Raw genomic sequence first — 20,267 nt, forward strand, 5'->3', positions numbered from 1 at the left:
GTTCACTTAGTATCCAGTCCGTGACTCTTTGGCGTGAGCAAGCATCTTACAGCAACTGAGTGCATAGTGACAGTTATAAGAATCTACCGGACTGCTAAGCTACAATTAAGCCTCTGTTGTCCGGATTTATACCTCAGGTTGGGGCCCACACCGAGGTCGGGTACTTTCTCAATAGTGCTTCAGATTGAATGGAATTGGAACTTGGAGTTTACAGCACATATATGTGTTATTTATATTTGTCATTCTTATGTTTATTTCTCCTCTATAGAAAGGTTTTTTGACCCAAGATATCGCGTTGTTCTTTATATGTTTGTAATATCTTATAGATAATGGGTTTTACAGACATTCTGATTTTGCAACATTTAGGTGTTGTACCCCTATGATTAAGTGATCTATTGAAACCTTTCATGATGTGTGGCAACACACTGCTTCTTTTTATTGATACTGTTGCCTTTACCCAGCTTGGGAGGTTTGTATTTATCACGGTTGTACTCACTCCAAATGTACACTGATCTTAGTCCTTTGGTACACAACTATCGGCTTTCAGGACCAATGATTTCCAAGGTCCATACTATGTACAATTCAAACAATCAATATCTAGTCTTGAAGGGATGGGATTGAACTAACATGCATGTTCACTGAAAAACACAGAAAAACAAAGTTTAATTGTTATATTCAACATTTGTATGACTCTATTTCAGTTTTTTTTTAACTCCCTCATGTTCACTTACAGTGTAAATGGTGTACAACTCATCTCCTAGCTAATAAGTGGGTGCCAATCATATTACCTATTTTTTTGTCTGACATATTTTGTTACTCTAACATTGCTCTCAGATTGCATTACCCACCAGCGTATGGCACAATGCATTCAGAATATAAGCTCCACTTGAGAATAACAGCATAAAAAAAAACAAAAATTAAAAAGTATATATTTTTTCAAATAGTGGGGGAAAAGTGTTGGCATAACTGCATCACTTGCATGAGAGGAACAGAGGAGACAGGATACTTTTTATTCCACTGGCTTGTTGGAATAATTTAGAATTTTCTGAACCAAAATAATAGCATCCTTTGTGTTCAAATACCCTGGCCATTGAAAATGCATATATATATATTCTTCATATATTCTAATCCTCAAGCCAGACCAGGATTGTAAATTTTACAATTACTAGGTTCTACACACAAAAGAACTGCAACCAAGTGGAAGAAGGAACGTAGAATTCAGTAGAATGGTCTATGAAGCACATTGTGTCTGAGCTGGAAAGAGGTTGGAGGGCTGTGATGTGGGCACGATCACTGAAGATATTAAAGCTGACTTTATGGACCAAGGCGATGTGTAGGTATCTGTGGATGCTGAAGTCCTGGAACTGCTGCTCATACATGCACAGATATTAAAGCTGACTTTATGGACCAAGGCGATGTGTAGGTATCTGTGGATGCTGAAGTCCTGGAACTGCTGCTCATACATGCACAGAGTCCTATACACACACATTCATATACACAAATACACTTCCATATACACACACATTCAAATACACAAACACACTTTCATATACACACATTTAATTTTCTTTTTTTGGGGAGGAGTTGGGGGTTCACAATGAGGTCCAACCAGCCACCTTTTATTACCTAGAAATAGAGAACTGGAGTAGCCCCTAATCCCAGGGTTCCAGTGGTATTCAGCTCTCACATCAGTCTCTGTACCTGCGTGCCCAGCTCACTTCTGCTCTGCACTGATGTTGGGGTAATGTTGCATCCCGGCTCCCTGCATCAGTACAGGGTGCATGAGGGTGCTTTGAAATCAGTAGAGAGATATTCCAGCAACTCCATCACCACCCTCTCCGTAGGTAGTTACAGGAGCCCAGGGCAAACTTACCCCCTGCCCCGCCTATTAGTACACTTCTAGTACCAGTTATTACCCTAAACACAAGCTGCCAATCATTTCTGTAAATACTAAATCACAGTCACTCCCCCAAACAATGGGACTGGAATGGTGAATGTATGCCATTGCACTGCTGTAAAAAATGAAGTTATCTTATTTATTTTGAAATAATAGGAGTGTGCTCTTCATTTTCGCTGAGATTATCAAACTGATGATCTCTGCCAATCCATTGTTTCTCATAAGAATGCATTGGAAGGCTATTGTGCATGTGTTGCAAAACGCTATGCCATGCCAGTCAGCATCTAATCTTAGAGAAGCATTGAATCAATGCATCTCTAAGGGGAGCATTCAGCGTCTCCATGCATAGTGGGGAAATGCTCAACGTAGGTGATGCACACTATGCAGCACTGACACAGTAAGCACCTCTAGTGGCATCTGAGTGATTGCCAATGGAGGTGTCCCAAGGCAGCAATGTAAACACTGCCTTTCCCCCGAAAATGCAGCATTCACAGTGCACAACCAGCAGGGACAGGCTATAGATACCAAACCACTAAACTGTAGGACTATAGTGTCCCTTTAATAATATGTCTTTCCCTCACCTGTCAATCAATTCTTTGGCACATACTCCAATTCTGAGAACTGTGTTACATGGAGAGCAGGAGACACAGGTGAAGATGCAATAAGCCCCTCCCCCCCCCACACTGCATAATAAAATGAATCTTCACCTCTTTCTCTTAACCTCTCTTTTTTTTTGAAATATATTGTTTTATTTTCTGTAAGGCAAAGGATGGGATACAGAAAGGAAATGGGAGGGGAACATAGTATGACAAATCGCTTTACATGGTACAATCAATCGATGACAATCTCAATTCAAGCCTGAATTTGAATTACAATTACCAGTTAGTCGCCTCTGTCTCTGGTATAGGACTAAGGAGTCCATTTGTCAATCGGGATAGAGGGGGGGGGGGAGAAGGGGAGAAGGAGAGAAGGACCACAATTCATAATTTGTCGGCGTCGTCGTGAGTTGACCCGGAGGTACATGTTGGTGTATTGGATATATATATATGGTTTGAAGTTGGAGACATCAGATTCGTATGTTCGCTTTGTATGTCTTTCAACGGTTGTACCGAGATGTTCCAAAGTGCCTCAAAGTATCTTACAGAGCGTTTTTGGATCTTTCGGTCTTGTCTTCGTCTCGCAATTGGTCATGTGTGTAGCTATCAACCATGGTTTCCACATGGATTCTAGTCTTGCAGTTCTAAGATAGGACTCCGAGGAGAGTATTTCATACCTATAGTATTGGTGTACTTTCCGTGTTAGCTCTTTGTTTGTCGGACAGTATGTGGATTTCCAATTGAGTGCCAGAAGGTTTCTAGCTGCTAAAATAACTATAGTAGCCACTTGTTTGGAGTTTCTTGGCCATTAATCTGAGAATAGGAGCAGCAAACCGGTTTTGGGGGTGAGAGTAGGACATCTCCCGATGCCTAAAGTTATCAGGGTTTCGACATGTGTCCATAACGGCTTAATCAACTCGCACTCCCACCATATGTGGGTCATGTGTCCTAAGGCTTTCTGGCATCTCCAGCAATTAGCTCCGATTGTTGGGTAGATCTTGTGCAAACGTTGTGGTGTGAGGTACCATCGGTACACGATTTTCTTGTGAGCTTCAATGTGTGTGAAGCAGGTTGTTATACCTCTCAAGGCATCTAGCGATTTGAGCCATTGGTCATCTGGAAGCTTAGGGATGCCCTCCCTTTCCCATTGGGAAGTATATTTGAAGAGTTGCGGTGAACGGCAATCTAGCAGCGTTCGGTAACATATTGATAAAGTTTTTGGTTTTATCGGGTTCTTTTGGCATCTGGTAATAAGATTCGCCTTACATATCTGACTAGAGTTAAGCCCTGTGTGCGGGAACTCTACTTTAGTGTTAATTATACTCTTCAATTGTAGATATGAGAAGATAAAGGAGTTCGGAATTTTGTATTTCTCTTGGAGGTCTGAGAATGGTAATATTTGGGCCTTCTCGCATAGGTCATCGATAGATTGTATGCCCTTTTCAGACCAAAGCTTCAGCGACAGCCAGGGAGAAATTGCCTTCAACGCCAATAGGGGAGCGCGAGAATCGAAGTGGTTGAGTTCGGTCGAGTCTCTGTGGATCAGGTCCCAGACTCTCACTGTCAGTGCAGTTGTGGGGTATAGTGAAATTCCCTGTGGGCGATATGGCTTGGGGGTCCATAGAAGATTTTTTGGAGAGTGTGGGTACATCCTCTCACTTTCCATATCCACCCATTGGTATGTGTTTTGCTGTGCATGGAGTCGGACTGCTGATTCCAGTATGGCTGCTCTATAGTATGTGAGCAACTTGGGTAATCCCACCCCTCCTTCCCTGGGAGTCGTTTGCAGTAGGGATAGTGGCAAGCGCGGTTTCGATTTGCACCAAATGAATCTGTTCAGCGTACTTTGCAAATTCCTAAACCACATTAGTGGAACTTGTAACTGTAACATCCTGAATACGTAGAGTATTTTCGGCAGTATCATCATCTTAATGGTTTGTATTCTACCTAACCAAGAGATGTGGACTGCCTTCCATGCTTGGAAACTCGAGATGCACATATTGATCAGCGGTGTATAGTTCAATGAGATCATTTTCTGGGCGTGGAGTGCCAATTTGATTCCCAAGTAGGTGACATATTCGCGCCTCCATTCGTATTGGTAAGCGGACTGTAGAGCTTGTAGGCGGTGTATTGGTATGTTAATCGGTAATGCTTGTGTTTTTGCTGTGTTTAATTTATAGAACGAGACTAAGCCGTATTTGTGTAACAGACTCATGAGTCTAGGTAACGAGGATTCTGGTTGACTGAGGGATAGAAAGATGTCATCCGCAAACATTGCTAAGCGGTAGTTATGCTTGTGAATCTGGATGCCTTCGATCAGCGGATCTTCTCTGATTTTATGTGCCAGGGGTTCTAGTGATAAAATAAACAATAGTGGTGATAACGGGCAACCTTGCCGTGTGCCATTGGTAAGGTTGAAAGGGGTGGATATAAACCCCCCATTTGAAACTTGAGCGGATGGTGAGCCATAGAGTGCCATTACACCTTGTATGAATTCTTGGGGGAAGTCGTACTTTTCTAGGACAGTTGTCATATAGGACCAATTCAGACGGTCGAAGGCCTTCTCGGCGTCTAACGCCAATAGTAGGCCTTCGGTATTGTGTGATTCCATGTGTGACAGAATGTTTATTATTTTCCTTGTATTGTCGCAGCCCTGACGGCCTCGAATAAAACCTGATTGGTCTGTGTGTACAATTCTGGGGAGGATTGGCGCTAGTCTGTTAGCTAAGAGTTTCGCGTAGATCTTCGTATCACAATTAAGCAGAGACATAGGCCGGAAGTTAGAGCATTGGGTGGGGGATTTTCCTGGTTTCGGGAGTGTCGATATATGCGCTTGGAGCATATCAGCTGGCATCTTGCCCGTGCAAAAGCAATGGTTGTATAGTTTAGTCATATATGGAGCTAGGATGTGACCAAAGGTGCGGTAGTACATGTTTGAGAAACCATCTGGCCCTGGTGATTTGTGCTTTGGGAGTTGAGCTATGGTGCGGAGAGTTTCATCTACTGTGAAGGGCTTGGTTAGGCTCAGGCATTCCTCTCTTGTTATCTGGGGTAAGTCGACATCTCGTAAAAAGTCATCAATGTCTTCTTTCCTAGGTTGGGAAGAGGGATCTTCTGTGCCTAGATTGTACAGCTTGCTATAGTAGTTGCTAAATTCATCAACTATGTTCTGTGGGTTCGTTATTTTGTGACCGCTAGTTGATTGAAGATAGGCTATTCTTGTGGCTGCCATTCTAGTCTTGAGTTGTGCAGCCAAAATCTTCCCAGCTCTGTTGCCTTCTTTAAAAAATTTGTGTTTCATTCTCGTGAGGTAGAAAGTGGTCTTGGCTGTTTCTAGGTCGTTCAGTTGTGTTTGTAATTGTAGGATCTTCGAGGTTGTTTCGTAGGATGGGGTATGTTTGTTTGTGCGTGTTAGGTTATGGAGTTCTGTGAGTATATTTGTATATAACAGGAGTCTTTGTTTCTTGTTGTAGCTTGAGTGTTTGATGAATTGGCCTCTAAGAACGGCTTTATGTGCTTGCCACAGGCTTTCGGCCCCGACTTCTCCATCGTTATTTATTTCAAAGTAGGTTTGTAGTTCTTCTTGGATTTGTGCTACTAAATTGTGGTCTGTCAGCAAAGTGTCGTTGAGGCGCCATGTTCTATTGCCCTGGGTAGGGTGCTGTGTCAAGATTGCTAGGGTAATGGGAACGTGGTCAGACCACGTTATATCTCCAATGCTGGTCGTTGCTACTTTTGACATTAATGTGGTTGGTAGAAAGAATCTATCTATACGAGAGTATGAAATGTGACTTGCTGAGTGGAACGTATAATCTCTAGCTGACGGGTTTAGTGTTCTCCACACATCTAGGATGCCATGGTTTGTGAGTGTCTGGTCTATCAATGATGCGGACCTTAGTCTTGTCTTATTAGTTCGTGAGTCTACTGTGTCTGTGGATGTAGTGTCTAAGGTGGGGTCTAGTAGACAGTTAGTGTCTCCCCCTATGATGATATCTCCATATTTGTGTGCCTCGGTGATGGTGAAAATTTTATCTAGAAATGCGTGTTGGTCATTGTGAGGGCCGTATATGTTAACTAAAGTCATTTGAATGTTGTTTATAATGCATTGTATAAGAAGATATCTGCCTTGTTTGTCTTTGATTAGTTTGATTAGTTGAAAGGACACCGTCTTGCTTATTAAAATTGACACTCCCCTTTTTTTTGCTTTGTATGTGCTATGGAATCCCAAGGGGAAGTATTTGGAAATAAATTTTGGTTTCTTGTTTGTTTGAAAGTGAGTCTCTTGGTAGAATGCAATATGGGCGTTCTGTTTTCTCGCTTCCGCAAGAGCTAATCTTCGTTTATGGGGTGTATTCAACCCTTTGGTGTTTAGGGAGAGGATGTTAAGCGCCATGGTGTCTGTGTTGGGACGCAGTAGAATTTTTCGGCGTCATAGAGGATACGGGTTTATTGAAACCAGTGATGTAGGCCCAAGATCTTCTTGCTATGGTTCGTTGTCTTAGAGTTGCGGTCTGTCTGTAGTTACGAGTATCGATTTCGCAGTTGAGTTTCTTCATTTTCATATGTGCGTTCTGGAGGATGTTCTGATTCTGGGATTGTGGTCCTGAGAGAAATGGAGGGGGGAAGGAGGGAAAACAAGGAACTAGAAACAAACTATATACATTAAACAGTAAGCCTCTAAGGAGAGGCTGAAAATAATTTCGGCTTGCGCCGACTATATACATAGGTAAGGTCTCCAGAGTGGGACCTCTAAAAAACTCGATTACCTGGGCGTTGAGGCCCACAGTGGGGGTATAGACTCCCCAAGTTGCATAAAGAGAGACTATCCTTTGCTTCATACATTACTACGGTCAGTTAGGTACCTGAACTAGTATAACTTTTGAAGTGCTGATTTGCAGTGGTGGTGATCTACTAAGGTGGTAGACAGATAGGGTGTAACAAATTAGGTCGAATTTTTTTTTTTTTTTTTTTTTTTTCTTAGTGTAAATTTAATAGATAAGCTTTAAACATTAAACATTCCCATTAAAGCCACCGCTTGGGTGATTTCGCAATTGCTTCAATATCGCATATGGATCATATATCCCACCTCTATCTGTGCTCCTAGTATTATTCTGGCTATTACAGCATGCACAGTAAATACATTACCACCTTTATTGTCAACCTCCGAGGCCACCGATCTCTATGTTGCACGGCCAAAGGTTCAAGCTAAAGGGCTTTGTATAACTATGAACCCTCAAAGTCAATTAGGTAATCTGTGTTTCTCCCATCCTGGGGTTATTTTCTGGGGTGTTTTAGCTGCTAACTGGCTCCCTGTCGGTGCTCTCGGGTCTTCTGGTATCGGTATGTTCCATTCTGCTAGGGCGCGATGTCCATCTGCCGTTGTAAGGATGTGTGTTTCTGCTCCATCTTTCTTCACAATGAGACGTGTCGGGAATCCCCACTTATATGGAATCTCCGCTGCTCTCAGCGCTCGAGTGATGGGCGTGAGGGACCTTCTTGCAGCTAGGGTGTTTGCTGATAGATCTGTGTAAAGTTGAATCTTGTGGAAAGCTTCAGGGAGAGTAGGATTCTTCCTGGAGGCCAGCATTATCGATTCTTTGGTGGTATAATAATGCACCCTTGTGATGGTGTCGCGGGGTGTGGAAGCTGGCAAGTGTCGAGGTCTGGGCAAGCGATGTGTTCTGTCCAGCAGCAGATTTGACTCGGGTATATTCGGCAATAAGTGTCTAAAGAGAGTAGTAACATAGGTGCCTAATTCTCCAGGGCTGACCTCTTCTGGAATCCCACGTATTCGAATATTATTCCTCCTATCCCTATCTTCTTGATCTGTTAACTTAGTGAGGATATATGACAGTTTAGAATCCACGCTTTCAAATGATGCTACAGCATTGTTGTGTGCTGTGATTATCTCCTCTGTCTTATTCTCCAGACAGTCAGTGCGTTCTCCCATTGATTGTACCTCTGCTCTAATCTCTCTGGCTAATTTGTCAAAATCCGCTTGTAGGGATGATTGCAGGGCATTAAGCATTTTTTGGATAGAGGCTTCAGTGGCTGGCGTTTCCCTGCGTGAGATGGAGGTAAGGTCACTCCTGCCGGAACTCGAGGCCGGTGATTGAGGCCTACCGCCGCCATCTTTGAGGTCGCGCTGCGTTGAGGCCATAGCTGCGATCTGGAGGGTAGGTGTTTCTTTTACCTTCCTTTTAGCGGATGAACGCTGCGACATGCTGACGGGTGCTTACTCCGGTGTGTGTTGCAGTTTTGAGGGTTAGTCTCTCGGTAAATGCTCGTTTATTTGCTGTATTAGGGGAGTTTGACTCGGAGCCCGTCTCTCACACGTCCATTCGCGTCCGCGGTCAGGCCACGCCCCCTTAACCTCTCTTTTGTGTTTTTATGACTCTTTTGATTCTCTTACCCACTTTGGTGTATCTTTTCCCCCTTGTGTGTTTCTTACAACCCTCTTTATGTATCTTTTGCTTCATGTCATCCCTTTTGTATGTCTCGTTTTCCCCTTTTCCAGCTCCTCTCTATGTCTCTTTCCTCCAGTCCCTTTTATGTGTATTTCTCTTCGAAGCCCTTTCATGTGTCTCTCAGCTCCAGCCCCATTGTCTCATTTTTCCTTTCCCTTTCCCCAACCTTTCTTTGTGATCCTTCCTCTGCCCCAGCACCTCTGTGTGTCTCTTTCCCCACAGCCTCTATGTGTGTCTTATACTCCTTTTCCCCAGCCCTTCTGTGTGTTTCTTGGTTGATTTCTCAGACCCTTTGTGTGTCTGGTGTTCCCCTTCTCTAGCTCCCTGTGTGTCTCTTTCTCCCCAAGCACTTTTGTCCCCCCCCCCCCCCACTCTTCTGTGCGACTTTTTCTCTCCCTCAGCCCATCTGTGTGTATTTTTCTCTCTCCATGTGTCTTATTCATTCCAAGGCACCTTCATGTGTCTTATTCCCCCCCCCCCCAGCCCTCCATGATTCTCAGTCCCTCTAGTCTCTCCAGGTGTACCATTTCCCCACAGCCCCCCATGTATCTAATTTTCTCATCCAGCCCTACTATGTGTCTCATTCAGCACCCAGGCCCTCCATGTATCTCATCCCCCAAGCTCTCCATGTGTCTAATTTCCTCATTTCCTTCCAGATCCTTCCAGAATTTCTCATTTACCCCCAGACCCTCCATGTGTCCCATTTCCACCCAGCCCCTTCATGTGTCTCATTCACCCCACACAGCCCCTCCATATGTCTCATCCCATTCCCTGCCCAGCCTCTCCATGTGTCTCAATTCCTCTCAGTCCCTCCATGAGTCTCTAGCCTCTCCTGTATGTATCTTCATATAGTGTGGCCAAGCCACAGACTACAGTGGAGGAGCTTTTGTTCCTCTCCCCAGACTGAGTAGGGATAGAAGCTCTTACACTGTGGTTTGCGGCTCAGTAACCGACATGAAGGGAATAAGTCCCCTCTTGCTGGTCACACTGCAATTGTGCTGTAGCCCCATGTAGCCAAAGCGCAGCTAAGCGGAAAAGGGCCTTGACAGGAGTTAGGAGGCGGGCATAGGAGGAGGAAAGGAAGTATGGAGTTATGGGTAAGTGGGATGGGTGAATTAACTTTTTTGAGTTTTGAGTGAATTCACTTTTAATTTCCTACCTGACCGAGTTTGTGTGCACTTCTGTGCGCGCGGATTGGGTCTGGTAGGGTCTTTTCTTTCATTTCTGCAGGGCCATGGACGATGTGGAGAGGCTGCTGGAGGGGATCCGGTCGGCGGCGCGAGGTCGTAGAGCAGACTGGCTGCGGGCCCAACTTGGACCGGCCCTGGCGGGGATGGCGGCCCAGGCGGGCGAACGGGACCCTCCGGTTCGGGCCAGAAGGCCACCGAGGGGCTGAGCCTGGGTGCGGGGCCGGTGAAGATGGAGCCGTTGGATGCATGGCGGCGGCAGGAGGCCGCAGCAGGCCCGGTGGCCGCGTGGTCAAGGCCCCGCCTCCCATCGCGCTACTGGGGCCTCGGGGACGTGCTGAGCGGCGGGCGGCTGCCCGGGACGGCGGCGGTCCGGCTCCCTGGTCGGAGGGGGCCGCATCAGGAGTGGGGGTTGCGGCATCGGTCGGGCCCCCTGGAGTGACGGACGGCGTGGGGTCGCGGCCCAGGAGGGCACCCCCTCGATCTGCGGATGCAGCTGGAGGGGCCGGAGCCATGAGGCCAACAGGGAGGCCTCTGGACGGACAGGCAAGTGCAGGGGCCCTCTTGGCGTGCAAGGGAAGGGGTGAGGGTTTCCTGCGGGTAGTGGGAACGGTGGGGCGGGGGGGGAACAGGCCGGGCCCTCTAGAGTTACAGGGGGTGGGGAGGGGGTTCCTGGGGGGCTCTAAGTAGCTCAGGGACGTTGAGTGGGGAACGGGCAGCAAGGAGGAAGGGGTTGGGGTCTCTGGGCTCGACGGGAGGGGAGGGGGGTCCTCCTCTAGGATTAGGGGTAGGCCTGGACCCGTGGGGCAGTCAGGGCTCCTGGGGGTGGGTGGGGTGGATACTCAGGCAGTGGCTAGGTGGGGCGGCCAGGTAGGAGGGGGTTCTGGGAGCCAGGGGGCCTGCCCTGGTGTCGGAGGGAGGTCTGTTCGCACAGGCGAGCAGTTGCTGGGGCACAGTGGTAGGTGGGGGGGTCCAGTTCGGGGTCCAGCTGTACCAGCACTTCCCCAGTTCGGGCTCAGGGGTCTGGGGGGGCGAGGGGTGGGTCTAGGCGGGACAGGTCTACCTCGGGGGGATCAGAAGGGGACGGGGTCAGGGCCCCCAGGCATGGTCGGCGGGGGCGGACCTCACGCTGGGACGGGAGGAGCCGTAGTCCTCGGGGCGGGGCCGTCCGGGCCTCGGGAGCACAGAGTGCATGGGGCCACACCGCGGGAGGCTTTGGAGACTAGCAGGCGCTCCCTGGGACGGGAAGGGAGGGTAGTGGGTGGTCGGTGCACCCTACCCAGGACATCTTCTCCTCGTTACAGGTCTCAGAGCCGTTCTTCCTCTGTACTGGCTGGGCACCGGGTTGGCTCCCCGGGTGGCGAGAGGTTCACGGATATCGCTCATCCCAGGCGGATAGCGGTTGACGATGCAGCCCCGGGCACTCGTAGGACAGGGGGCTTGGCCGGTGAGTCCTGTGCATTATTGCAATCCAGTACGCTGGTTCACACACTACAAGCACTTCTCCACTCGCTGTGAGTGGGGGGTGACACTGTGGGCGGTGTAGGTCAGGTATGGGCACAGGGGACAGGGGTCACAGGTGCTGTCTCAGCGGAACCGGGCTCGAGCGGGGGGACAGGGGTCATGGGTGCTGTCTCCACGGAACCGGGCTCGAGCGGGGATCATGGACTGAGTGAGCGGGCGGAGTTGGCGGGGGGGGGTTCCCCGATGCGGCCAGGCAGCACGCATATGTGTCGTTTGCGGGTCCGCTGGGGGTACACCTCAAGCAGGTGGTGAAGGAAAAGATATGGAAAGGCGAATTCTGTGAAATCTTTTCCCTCCTCCCTTTGGAAGATTTTATCGACCTCAGGGAGGAGGATAAGAAGGACGAGGAAAAGGAGGAGGAGGAGAAAAAGAAGCGGTATCGTAAGATACCGAAAATCTTTCCTCAAGTGGCTGAGGGCGTTCTGCGTGCTGGCCAGCGTCCTAGGCAAAAAATCGCCTGGCTTATGCTCCTCCCTGTTCTGCTATTTGGACGGAATTTTGGAGGCGTACCGCACCTATGGCGGGCTGGCATGGTGGCGGTATGACGAGCAGTTCCGGCAACGTTTGGCGGCCAATCCGGGTATGAGGTGGGACCAAATGGACCTACCTCGCTGGATGAAATTGATGATGGCGCAAAAGGCGCAGCCCTTTCAGCACACGGCCGGCGCAAAGGGGCAGTCCGCCTCGTCGGCCGCCTCACAAAAAGGCTTATGCTGGCTCTTCATCGAGGGCCAGTGCAAATGGGGGACCACCTGTCGCTTTAAGCACGAGTGCTCAGGCTGCGGGGGCACCCACGGGCTTAACCGATGTTTCAAGAAAGGAAGGTCGGGGACTGCCGGAGTCACTGCTACGGGTGGGGGGGGGTGGAGGGTCGAGATAGACTCGGTGCGGGGTGAGTGTCGACTGCCGCTGACAAAGCTACAGGGCGGTGGCAGTGGTAGCGCACGTGCGCAAAGTCACCCTGCGGCAACTGCAGTCATTGATCGGGATGCTCAATTTTGCGTGTCGGGTGATCCCAATGGGGAGGGTCTTTAGCCGCAGTTTGTCGGCGGCTACGGTGGGGGTGCGATCCCCACGCCATTTCATCCGGGTGTCGTCCTCCATGAGGGCTGACCTGGTCGTGTGGGATACCTTCTTGCGGGATTTTAATGGGACGGTGTTCTTTCGGCAGGAGGGAGTGTCGGCGGCAGAGCTGGAGCTGTTCACTGACGCGTCGGGTAGTGTGGGCTTCGGGGCCTACTTCGGTGGGAGATGGTGTACGGAGAGGTGTCCGGAGGTGTGGGGGTCGAGCACCCTCAGGCGGAACCTGGCTTTCCTGGAGCTGGTCCCGCTGGTGGTCGCGTTGGCTCTGTGGGGTGAAGGGCTGCGGAACCGGAAGGTGGTCATTTTCTCAGACACATGGCTGTGGTGCACACGGATGATAATCAGTCGGCGGCGTCAAAACCGGTGGTCAGACTGCTGCGGCGCTTTGTCCTAATGTACATGTCCCTAAAAGTAGTCTTTCGCGCGCGCCATGTGCCCGGGTACCTGAACGAAGTCGCTGATGCTCTCTCTCATTTGCAGTGGTCCCAATTCCGGACGGTGGCACCAGAGGCACAGGAGGCGGGTCAGGCATGCCCGGACGAGATTTGGTGTCTGGGAGCGTCCTGCTTGGGGGACTTGTGAAGGCTTCTCTGGCACCGGCCACATGGGCCGCTTACAGTAAGGTCTGGGGTTCGTGGGAACTGTCATGGGCTGGGCTGCGTGCCTGACGGGGAATCGCTCCTGGACGCGTTTCTGTGGTACACCTGTCCATTGCTGGCTAAAGGGGCCTCCCCGGTGATGGTTGACAGGTCCATGGCGGTGTTGGCTTTCTGGTTTAAGCTGCATAGGAGGGAGGACCTTACTAAAACCGTCGTCGTTAGGCAGGCACTTAAGGGGTATCAGAAGGGGAGCAGGCTTCCGGACACTAGGCGCCCGGTGTCGGTGCGGGTGTTGGGGGACCTGGTAGCGGGTCTGCCCGAAATGTGCTTCGACGAGTTTGAGGTGTCCCTGTTCCGGGCGGCGTTTCTGTTGGCCTTCTTCGGGGCTTTCAGGATTGGCGAGTTGGTGAGTGCCAATTGGGTGACAAGTTGGTGAGTGCCAATTGGGTGGCCTACAGGTCTCGGGAGTTCGGGTTCGGGAGGGGAAATTGGTGGTTCACCTGGCCAAATCCAAGACGGATGTCCTGGGGGCGGGTCATATATATGACACTACGGGCCCTGTGCCCGGTGGTCTCGGTGGCGGAGTATTTGGCCTGGTGACCGGTGGTTGGGGGATCCCTGCTGGTGCACACAGACGGGTTTCCCGTTTCCAATTCACTAAGGTTTTTCAGGTGGGCCTGGGAAAATTGGGGCTACGGGCGGATAGATTTGGTACACATTCCTTTCGCATTGGGGCGGCCATAGAGGCCACACAGTTGGGTTTGGGGGACAACATAGTTAAACGGATTGGGAGATGGGAGTCAGTACGGTTCCCGTCATATGTGCGGCTGGGATGATTAGATTGATATGGCGGGCCTTTTCGGGGGATCCCGAGGGGCAATAGGGGGGTGTTTCACAATCTGTGCTTTCTTTCTTCCCCAGGCCATGTCGCGTGGATCGTGGGCCATTCCTTTGTCTTCTGGGCCGAGAGGAAGGCCGCAGCTCGAGCTCAGGGCCAGCATCTGGGCTTTCCAAGGCAGTGCAATGGTTTGGGTACAGAGGTTTTCGTTGGGGGGAAGTCTGCGGGAAACTGTTCCGGATGGTGGCAGGTGGGCAGAGGCCGGACCTGCTGGTACTCCATGCGGGAGGCAATGATTTGGGCCTAACGCCGCAGCGGCGGCTGGTGAAGTGGATGAAGCAGGACCTCAACAAATTGAGGGACCTGCTTCTGGGGGGATGTTAGTGTGGTCTGAGATTATCCCAAGGAGGTGGTGGCGGCATGCTAGGGACCTGGTGGCCATCGATAAGTGCAGGAAGAAAGTGAATAGCTTGATGCGAAGCTTCGTGAGGAAATTGGGGGGAGTGGTAGTGCGGCACAGCGAGTTGGAGGGCGCGCTGCCGGGGTACTACCGCTCGGACGGCGTTCATCTTTCAGCAGTAGGATGGGACCTGCTGAAACTAGGTTGGCAGGACGGAATGCTCAAGGCACTATTTCTTCGGGGTGGCGAAGCTCAGACAGCTGAAGGAGAAGGAATAGGCTCCCTAGGATGAACGTGACAGAAACGGAAAACTGTGGTCATTGGTGGTTGGTAGGTTTCGAGTCCTGTCGGTGGCTCAGAACCTGGCGGGGTAGGGGTATCCGGGTATACTACTGCCATGGTTAATTTATGTTTTGCACTTTAAGTTGGTATGTTGGAATAATGTTGGTATATGTTATATATATGTGTTATTTATATGGGGGTCATTGCCTTTTATATTAACAGAAGGATTCGGATGCGAAGGCAGAGTATGGGGGGCAATGTTTATTTGTTAAGTTATTATTGTGATTATTATTATTAATTTATAATTAATATATTATTATTATTCAAGATTGTTTGGCGAGTAGGCGAGTTGGCGACTATACACCGGTCATGTGTGACCCCTGGCCCGTGCACCCTTGGCAGCCGCACACTGGCTTGAAGGTATGCTGGTCCACTGGGAATTTTCCCAATATCCCGGTGGGCTATTCCGCCCGTGCATGTTGAGAGCAAAAACCAGGTAATCTGGTTCGATCAAACAGAAGAGGTACCGTAGCTCAAATTGCTAAAAAAAACTTAATACTGACCATGATTGAAAGGTGTCAGAACACACAGTGCATTGTAGTTTGCTGCATATGGTGGTGTGTAGCTGCAAACCAGTCAGATTGCCCATGATGACCCCTGTACCCTGCCGAAAGTGCCTTTAATGGGGATGTGAGTTGTCATAACTGGACCATGAAGGAATGGAAGAAGGTTGCCTGGTCTGATGAATCATGTGTTCCTTTAGATCAGGTTGATGGCTGGATGTATATGCATCATTTACCTGGGCAAGAGATGGCAGAAGAAAGCACTATGGAAAGAAAGCAGGATGGTGAGACTTTGGGCAATGTTCTGCTGGGAAACATTGGGTCCTGAAATTCATGTGGATGTTACTTTGACACATACCAGAGATTGTTGCAAGCCACATACACCCTGTCATAGTAATGGTGTTCCCTAATGGCAGTGACCTGTTTTGACATAACAATGCACATGACACACTGCAAAAATTGTTCAGGGATGGTTTGAGGAACATAACAAGGTGTTCAAGATGTTGCTTTGGCCTACGAATTCACCAGATCTCATCTGTGGGATGTACTCTGTAACGGATCACCTGGCACCCCGACTGAGTACCTCCGTTAATAGATGCTCCTAGTGCTTCCTGAGGACTCCAAGCACTCTGGCAGACACCACAATCACCGAATCCGAGAAACCTTTAAGATCTCCCAAGCATATGAATGCTGTAGACCATTGAATAGGAACCATACGAATAGGCTTGTACTCCTAGCAGTCAACTGGAACAGCATGCAATAAATCCTTCCCCCAATAATGAGACGACACATCACTTTGAGGGTAAAACAGGAACTCTGGACTGGCTCATCCAGCCTGGCTTTTATTTCCAACTCACACATACAGGCCACACCCAGGGGGAGGCATAAAAGAACCAATGACATAGATGTTACCTCCCACACATCCCCTCCCCTTAGTGTGACACATAATCCCATTATTCATACAGTTTAAAATATACTTTTTACACAATATTTATAACTTCAAAACCATACATCACATTCACACAAAATTACATATCCACAATCAATCCATTCAGGGGAACAACATATTAAAAAATGGCATGGATCAGACCAGGGGTTCAAAAGTTACTAAAAGTATCTTTTAAAACCCCTAGCTTTCCAGGGCCTTCTCTGTGCTGGAGAAGTAATCCAATTATCTCCCAGCACAGAGACAGACTCCATTAAGCACATGGGGACACAAAGACAGTAAAACAATTTAAAATACATAAATTCACCTTTTACACATAACACACAGACATTTCACCTATCCCCAGATAGCTGGGATCTGCACGCACAAAACTACCGAATAGCGCGCAGATCCTACTCACACAGTACAATTGCCATGGAGCTAAAGTCTTTCCCATAGTCTTTCATTATGAATAGGCTCCATGGTATAGCTATCTGGGGTATCACATTCCCATAAAGTCTGGTCCATAGTCCAAAGGCAAGAGGCGGCAATCGGCCCCCTCCAAGGACACGTGGCGAGGTCGGTTTCGCCACAATCCCAAAAAGTCCCAATATGTCCATCGATGATTTTAAAAGGGCCAGTTGCAGCAATATAAAGTACAATATCCCCCAAATAACCCAGGGGCCATAGTCAGCAGGTAGGAGGCTAGCAAACAGGCTTCTCCAGGGCCCAGTGGCGAGGTTGGTTTCGCCACATTTCTCCCCTTTTCCAAACAGACTAACAGGGTACCTGACTTCTTGCCGGTCAGTGCCCTTGTTAGTCCAGCAGCCCACCCACAAGACAGAAACAGCAGTACAGCCCACCCGCAATAAATGGTTGCTACACCTGGGTAAGGGAGAATCTTGTCCATGTCCAGGTGCCTTACCACGGCTGTGTGGGGGACTGGTAGGCTGCCTTGGTGGGTTGCTGAGGGGGCAGAGACCAGCGGTACTCTGTCCTGGTGCCAGCACTACCACGGGAGTAGTCTGGTTGGAGCCTGGTTGCTGGAGACCGACTGTCTCCTCTTTAGCTGCACAGCTCTGCTGCTGGAGACCGACTGTCTCCCCTTTGGATACATAGCTCCGCTGTTGGAGGGGGAGACCGACTGTCTCCCCTTTGGCTAAGCAGCCTTGTTGCTGGGGGACAGGACTGACTGTCCTTACCCCCTGTGCTGTAGGTGCAGAGACCACAGTCCCATCTGCACAGTTGTGGGGCTTACAGTCTCCCCCTGGTACATTAAGCTGCCGCTGGGGAGAGGTGGTAACCAGCTCCTCTCCCATTAGAACACTCTGCCGCTGGGGAGAGGTGGTAACAATCTCCTCTCCCATGCATACTTTCAGTCTTTGTGGAGGGAGACCGACTGTCTCTCCTCCCAATGCAGTGTCCTGCTGCTGGGGAAAGGAGACTGGGCTTTCTATTCCCTGTACATGAATGATCCGCCGCTGGGGAGAGGTGGTAACAATCTCCTCTCCCATACATACTTCCCATCTCTGCGGAGGGAGACCGACTGTCTCTCCTCCCAGCACAGAGTCCTGCTGTGGGGGAAAGGGGGCTGGGCTCTCCATTCCCTGCTGGATACTCTGCCGCTGGGGAATGGAGACTGGGCTCCCAATTCCCAACAAATCACACTGCCGCTGGGGAGGGAGGACGGCCCCTTCAGCTCCCTGTAACTTGGGCGCAGAGACCACGGTCCCATCTGCGCTGGTGTGGGGCTTACTGTCTCCCCTTGGTGAGCTGTGCTGCCGCTGGGGAGAGGGAATAACAAACTCCTCTCCCTTACACACCTTCAGCCGCTGGGGAGAGGGGATAACAGGCTCCTCTCCCTGCACCGTAGACTGCCGCTGGGGAGCAAGAACGGCACCATCAGCTCCCTGTAACGCACACTGCCGCTGGGGATCTGGGCCGACTGCCCAGCATCCCTGTAGGGCCGGTAGAGAGACCGCAGTCCCATCTCCACCTGCCATCTGTGGGTCTTCCCAGGACCAATCCGTGAGGCCCCTCAACATTTGTGAGTAAGGGCCACCTGCTTCCCCACCTGGCAACTCTGGCTGCTGCTGGGGATCTGTGCCGGCTGCCCAGCATCCCGGTGGGCCCGGTGGAGAGACCTTGGTCCCATCTCTACCTGCCTGTTGTGGTTCCTCACAGGACCAGTCTATGAGGACCCCCACTTCGGGTTCCTCCCGCCGCCTCAGGGAAAGACGGCTAACCTCCTCGGATGCAGCCTCTACTCGGCTGCTGTAACGCTCCTGCTGTTGAGCATACTTCCTCTCTGTCGCCAGCCGGAATTCTCGGTCCAGCCTTGTGTTTCGCTCGGCCATGACCTGGTTCCAGATCACCCGGCGTGTCTCCATGGGTATATCATCCCCATACTCGGCCACTCGCTGCCTCACCTCGGCCAGCCAATCATCTCCAGAGCCAGAACCTTCCATACTTGTCTGCTCCCAGGGGCGCTGCACGACTGCTAGCGTTGCCCTCAATTTGTAAATCCAAACAGTGTCTCTGAGCTGCTTTACCTCACACTAGGACGCCATCCCACCGCTTGCCACCAATGTAACGGATCACCTGCCACCCCGACTGAGTACCTCCGTTAATGGATGCTCCTAGTGCTTCCTGAGGACTCCAAACACTCTGGCAGACACCACAATCACCGAATCCGAGAAACCTTTAAATTCTCCCAAGCATATGAATGCTGTAGACCATTGAATAGGAACCATACGAATAGGCTTGTACTCCTAGCAGTCAACTGGAACAGCATGCAATAAATCCTTCCCCCAATAATGAGACGACACATCACTTTGAGGGTAAAACAGGAACTCTGGACTGGCTCATCCAGCCTGGCTTTTATTTCCAACTCACACATACAGGCCACACCCAGGGGGAGGCATAAAAGAACCAATGACATAGATGTTACCTCCCACACATCCCCTCCCCTTAGTGTGACACATAATCCCATTATTCATACAGTTTAAAATATACTTTTTACACAATATTTATAACTTCAAAACCATACATCACATTCACACAAAATTACATATCCACAATCAATCCATTCAGGGGAACAACATATTAAAAAATGGCATGGATCAGACCAGGGGTTCAAAAGTTACTAAAAGTATCTTTTAAAACCCCTAGCTTTCCAGGGCCTTCTCTGTGCTGGAGAAGTAATCCAATTATCTCACAGCACAGAGACAGACTCCATTAAGCACATGGGGACACAAAGACAGTAAAACAATTTAAAATACATAAATTCACCTTTTACACATAACACACAGACATTTCACCTATCCCCAGATAGCTGGGATCTGCGCGCACAAAACTACCGAATAGCGCGCAGATCCTACTCACACAGTACAATTGCCATGGAGCTAAAGTCTTTCCCATAGTCTTTCATTATGAATAGGCTCCATGGTATAGCTATCTGGGGTATCACATTCCCATAAAGTCTGGTCCATAGTCCAAAGGCAAGAGGCGGCAATCGGCCCCCTCCAAGGACACGTGGCGAGGTCGGTTTCGCCACAATCCCAAAAAGTCCCAATATGTCCATCGATGATTTTAAAAGGGCCAGTTGCAGCAATATAAAGTACAATATCCCCCAAATAACCCAGGGGCCATAGTCAGCAGGTAGGAGGCTAGCAAACAGGCTTCTCCAGGGCCCAGTGGCGAGGTTGGTTTCGCCACATACTCCAACAACAAATCTAACCTATGGAGTCTCCACCTAGCAACTTGCAGGACTTAAAGCATCTGTTGATACCACAGGACATGTGCAGAGGTCTTGTGGAGTTGCTGCCTTGAAGCATCAGAGCTGCTTTGGCAGAGGACCTACACAATATTAGGCAGATGGTTTTAATGTTTTTTGAAATTTTTGAA

The sequence above is a fragment of the Pelobates fuscus genome, chromosome 3 (assembly GCF_036172605.1).
Source record: "Pelobates fuscus isolate aPelFus1 chromosome 3, aPelFus1.pri, whole genome shotgun sequence".
Taxonomy (NCBI): Eukaryota; Metazoa; Chordata; class Amphibia; order Anura; family Pelobatidae; genus Pelobates; species Pelobates fuscus.